Raw genomic sequence first — 6,000 nt, 5'->3', positions numbered from 1 at the left:
CCCCGGGTGCTTTCAGTCATTAGGTAAATGGCTATCCTGTGAAACTACAAGTAGAACACCGGACCAACCATATACAAGTATATGTCCTTCAAACTTGAGCAACCGACATAATTTTAAGGGAAAATGAATCTTGAAAACTCAAATAATTTTTTTTTATAAATGAAGACAACGCACACACACTATTTTTGATATTTTGATTTTTCAACGCACACACACTATTTTTGTCTTTTTGATTTTTCTCCCCCTAAATTTGTGCAAAAACTAACCAAAAATGTACAAATTTAATCCCAAAAGGACTCAATCCTCGAACCGTAGCATTTTAAGAAAACTCACAAGCACGTTAAATTTTGCTGTTCCGACCGGTTTTGTAAATAGGTCCGCCACGTTATTATTTGTGTGGACCTGTTCAAGATGAATCAATTTTCGGTCAAAACAGTCACGAATAAAATGAATTTTAATATCGATGTGCTTGTTTTTAGAATGTTGGATTATTTTTTTTCACAATAGCAATGGCTGCATCATTATCACAGAAAATAGGAGTGTCAAGAAATTCCAAACCGTAATCCAGTAACTGATTTTGCATCTAGATAACCTGAGAGCTGCAAGCGGAAGCAGCAACATACTCTGATTCGGCTCTCGAAGTAGACACTGTTTGTTATTTCTTACACTGCCATGAAATGAGCCGATCTCCGAGAAACTGGCAGCTAGCTGACGTGGATTTCCTGTCAATGTCATCTCCACCATAATTGCTATCAGCAAAAGCATAAAGATCAAATTCTGATTGTTTGGGATACCAAAGACCTAACTTCGGTTGTCCCTTCAGATATCTAAATATACGTTTAAAAGCAATTAAATGAGAGAGTTTAGGATTAGCCTGGAAGTGAGCACATTGGTAGACAGCGAACATTATGTCGGGACAGCTGGCTGTGAGATACATCAGAGACCCGATCATCGATCGATAGTATGTTTGATCTATGGGACTCCCTTCAGGATCAGACGACAATAGTGGTCTTTCTGCCATTGGAGTATTAGCACTCCTTGAATCTTGAAGTTCAAACTTAGCCAACATATCTTCAACATACTTTCCTTGATGTAACAGAATTCCCGTTGGACTTTGCCGAACATGTAACCCCAGAAAAGTTGTCATTTCACCCAACGAGCTCATCTCAAATCTTTTCTTCATAACGCCTTCAAATTCTTTGCACAAGTCAGCACTGGTGGAACCGAAGATGATGTCATCAACATAAATCTGGACCAAAATCAAATCCTTTCCGACAGTTTTCCGGAACAAAGTTTGATCAATCGTTCCCCGCTTGTAACCGTGGTCAAGTAGGTGCGCGGTCAGTGTAGCATACCACGCTTCTGGAGCCTGATGTAACCTGTACAGAGCCTTGTCTAACTTGTAAACATGATTTGGCTTCTTAGAGTCAACGAAACCCGGTGGCTGATCGACATAAATCTCTTCTTTGACCTCACCATACAAAAACGCTGTTTTAACATCCATCTGATAAATTGTAAAACCCATATACGATGCATAGGCCAGAAAAATTCTAATTGCCTCAAGTCTAGCTACTGGAGCATAGACCTCTGTGTAATCTAACAATTCTACCTGGCGAAACCCACGAACTACCAGTCGAGCCTTATTACGAACAATAACCCCGGTGTCATCTTGCTTGATTCTAAATACCCATCTTGTATCAAGAGCTTTCTTCCCTTCTGGCAGTTTAATTAATCTCCATACTTTCAACTTATCAAATTGATTCAGTTCTTCATGCATGGCGTCAACCCAACTAGGTTATTGAAGTGCCATTTCAACATTCTTTGGCTCGATTTGAGATATGAAACATGAAAACATACAACTGTTTATATGTCCGGTCTGACTTCTGGTGGACACACCTGCTTCAATGGGACATATGATGTTTTCAATCGAATGATTCTTTTGGATTTTTGACGGAATTAGCTGATCAGAAACATCACTGTTAGGTTGAAGATTTGTTACGTTCTCCCCAGAATCAGAGAGGGGGTTTTTCCATCCAGACGTTGCTGTACTGTGAGAGTACGATGTGCCGGCAACATATTCATCTGGAATGGCGTCGGGAAACAATGTGCTCCCGAATATCTGACGAACGGAACTCTCCCCCTCAACGTTTGCAGTATTCTCAGACGAGATTGGTTGTGAATGATCGGTCTGTGAAGATTGGATAGGTTTTGATTATCGGTTGTGGTCGAAACACTAGTCATCTCAATAACCTCATCATCCAGTGACGGAGAAATATGAGACAGTGATTGAGAACTGTCTTGAGTAATCTCCACTGTGGAACCACCTTGAGAGTCTGTGATGATGACTGGAAACACATTAAAAGGCTTGAAGAATTCATTGTAGTTGAATAACCAATCAGGACCAACACGGGCATCAGTCTCATTTTCTTCTAACCAACGAACTTCATAGGATTCTATAATCTGTTTAGTGGACTTGTTGTATACCCTGTAAGTTGTATTTCCCGCATATCCAACAAAGTAACACTCATCAGCTGCAGTTCCAAACTTTGGAGTGGTTTCTAGATTTAGCAGCGTGCACTGACACCTGAAGGCTCTGAAATGTGCGACAGTGGGTTGATGACCATAAACAATCTCATACGGAGTCTTCATCTTGGACTTATTGATTATTACCCGGTTCTGAACATAACAAGCCATATTGATGGCTTCGGCCCAGAAAAATAGTGGCAGTTTGGAATCACATAACATCTTTCTCGCTGCCTCGATCAGGGTTCGGTTTCTTCTTTCAGCGACACCATTTTGTTGCGGTGTCCTTGGAGCGCTGTACTGACAAAGCACCCCCTTTTCTGAGCAAAAATGATTTAGAACTGCATTCTTGAATTCCGTTCCATTGTCACACCTGATTCCTTTCAGCTTTAGGTTCAATTGATTCTCCATTAATATCACAAACTTCTTGATCAGATCTGCAGTTTTGCTCTTATTTGACAAGAAAAATACCCATGTAAAACGTGAGTAGTCATCAGTAATAACGAGACAATAAGAACTACGAGACAGGCTTAAAACATGAACCGGCCCGAAGAGGTCCATATGAAGTAACCGAAAGACTGATGAGATGGTATTAATTAACTTAGGCTTCTGATATTTTCGATGATGTTTTCCCAAAGCACAAGCCACACATTTTTCAACAGTCACAAAATCTTTGATTGGTAAACCACGCACTAAATTTTTTTTAGCAAGACGATTCAGATTTTTAATATTTGCATGACCAAGCCGACGATGCCAAAGCATCGCATTATGTTCTGACACTTTTGAAAACAAACATGTTATTTCGTCAGGAACATTTTGGTTCATGTCGATCACATAAGCATTATCTTTTCGTTGTGTTCGAACAAGAATCCATTCTTCTGGTATGATTATACCAGGTTTCAGAATTAAGCACTCCTTTTTAGTAAAATGATTTGAAAAATCTTTGTCACGGATTTGTGACACGCTTAAAAGACTGTGCTTCAATTCTGGAACAAAATTGACATTTTCAAACTTCAACACACCATTATTTACAGTACCCTTTTGAGTGATTTTTCCTTTCTCTCCTCCCGCAAAGGACACATACCCATCATTAAAAGTGTGAATGTCGTGTAGCTGGGTGATGTCCCCTGTCATGTGCCTGGAACAGCCACTATCAACATACCAAGGTTTGATGATATTCCTCCATAGCTGTCCCTGCACGAAGCGCGGGATTAATTAGATTTTGGTACCCAATCCATGCTTACACTGGGTGACCCTGACTAATCCATGGTCGACACTGACTGCCATGACATATCCTTTTGATCATCAAAAATCGAGTGATTTGATGCTTTTGCCGGAGACTTAGGCAACCATTTATGTCTGTAAGATTTGGAATTATAAGTACGAATGGTTGTCATGATCTCCGGTGTTTTAGATGTAGAGTGATTAGATGAAACCGTCTTCTTCTCCTGTTTAGGTCTAGTATTAGTGTTTATATGAGATTTTGAACTTGAAACACCCTTACTAACCCTTCTTCTGATCATGTTGGGTTTGGTCTGATGAGGACTAAACCTGCCAGATTTGTTTCGATTCCAATCATCGTCAAAGGAACTAGCCGAATAATGTCTAAACCTTTGCCTATATGCATTATGTGGCACATATGGCATATTCCTTTGATAAAATCCATAGTATGGAATGTACGGACGATGTGGACAGTTTCTGGCAGTATGATCAGGAGTGCCACAGTTAAAACATGTCTGACGTTTTATGAAAAATTCACTCTGGTCAGCTCCTTGTCTAGACTGGTTGTGTGGACCAGTTTGTTTAGATTTGCGAGAATTCATATTTCTCTTTTTAAACTTATCACCTTGTTTGTCATTAGAGCATCCCTCCTTGACAAACTTAGGTGCACCATATTTTTCTGATGTTTTTGAATTTTTTGAAATTTTGTTTTTATTAGAAATCACATTATTAGAATTTAAGGTTTCAACCGAATCAATCACACAATTATCCTTGCTCTTTAAAACAGAGCCCACACAAACAGTCGGAATAACAGAATTCAAAACAGGAAGTTCTAAAGAAACATTAGAAATAAAATTATTATCAAAATCAAAACAAGGGTCATCATCCTTAACAGTCCACTCCTTCACAATTAATTTTTCTGCACATGAAGTAGACACGTTAGAATCATTCATATTTGAGGTAGATGAGCCGGCATTAGTAGAACCAGTCCCCTCACCTTTATCTTGTTTACCGTACTTCAAATCCTTTATCTTTTCTTCCTGTTCTTTGGTAACAGGAGTAGGAACATAGTTGTGGTTGTATGGTGGGGGAACTTAATTGAATCCTATCCCCTCACCTTCATTTTCCTTCCACCACAACTGATTCTCAATCATTGAGTTGACTACCTTCCTGGAGCCATCGAATTTTTTAAAATCAAGTTCAGCCTTTTCAAACTTTCTAGTTAGATTAAAGATTTCAAGCTTAGAGGCTTCCAGTTTGGCAGTTAACTCCGCAATTTCTTGTTTGGCATCACGATGGTGACAGCTCTTTATGCTAAAATCAGACTTAAGTTTCTTAATGTCTTTGTTAAGAGATTCAATTTTATCTACAAATCCCTTTTCATTTTTCTTAAGCTTAAAATTTTCTGAATTTATTCTCTCCATATCTCTTATTAGGCTATCGTTATGAAGCTTAAACATTTCTATTTTTTCACCACAATTTAAAGAGCATGGTTGAAAACGTACCTCAGATGGATCTGGAGAAGTGAATGCCATGTAAGCGAACTGGAGTTCCTTGACCTTCTCCTCAGTAGTGTTTTCCTGTTCGGAGTCTTCAACTGTTGCGAAATTTGCAGTTTGATTCCCAATATTGAGCGCAGCCATCTGACCTTCCCACGAAAACGTTTGAGCAACCATACCTCTTTCATCGTTTCCCAAATTGCCTCCAACCTCACCCCGAGCATTTCCAACTGGAACCAATGCCCTTTCTGTATTTCCATCTTTGGCTGGATTAGTGCATTTACGAGCAAAATGGCTCGGCTCGTGACAATTGTAACATCTGAGGGTCTCTTTGTTAAAACCCACCTTTTGGTTATTAGGCATGTTCCAATTGCTTCTACCCGTCCTCTTAGTAAACTTCTTTGCACGGAAAACAGCCATGGCAATTTGCCACGAGATGTCCATTTCTTCAACATCATCGGGATGAATCTGATCTAGTTCAGCAGTAACAACCAGCTGAACTAAGTCTCCGGCCAGAAAGGCATGATAACAATTCATAAATCCCGCCATTAGAGCAATATTCTCTTGAGTTTCTTTTGTTATAGTGGGGATCTGGTTGGAGTTCGCACTAGGAGAAGTTTTACCAGAAGCATTTGTAGACTGACTAGACTTTGTGAAAAAGGCAGGTGCCGGACTGGGCGAGCTAGATGATGATGATGATTGACCTAGAGTGGACGAAAACATCTAAAATTTTCCCTGTGGTGTTTGTTAAGCAGAC

The sequence above is a fragment of the Bidens hawaiensis genome, unplaced genomic scaffold (genome assembly GCF_021521415.1).
Source record: "Bidens hawaiensis isolate Kalapana, Puna unplaced genomic scaffold, B.hawaiensis_p1.1 tig00012888_1, whole genome shotgun sequence".
Lineage (NCBI taxonomy): Eukaryota > Viridiplantae > Streptophyta > Magnoliopsida > Asterales > Asteraceae > Bidens > Bidens hawaiensis.
The sequence above is the reverse complement of the archived record's forward strand: the minus strand, read 5'-3'. Positions refer to the sequence as shown.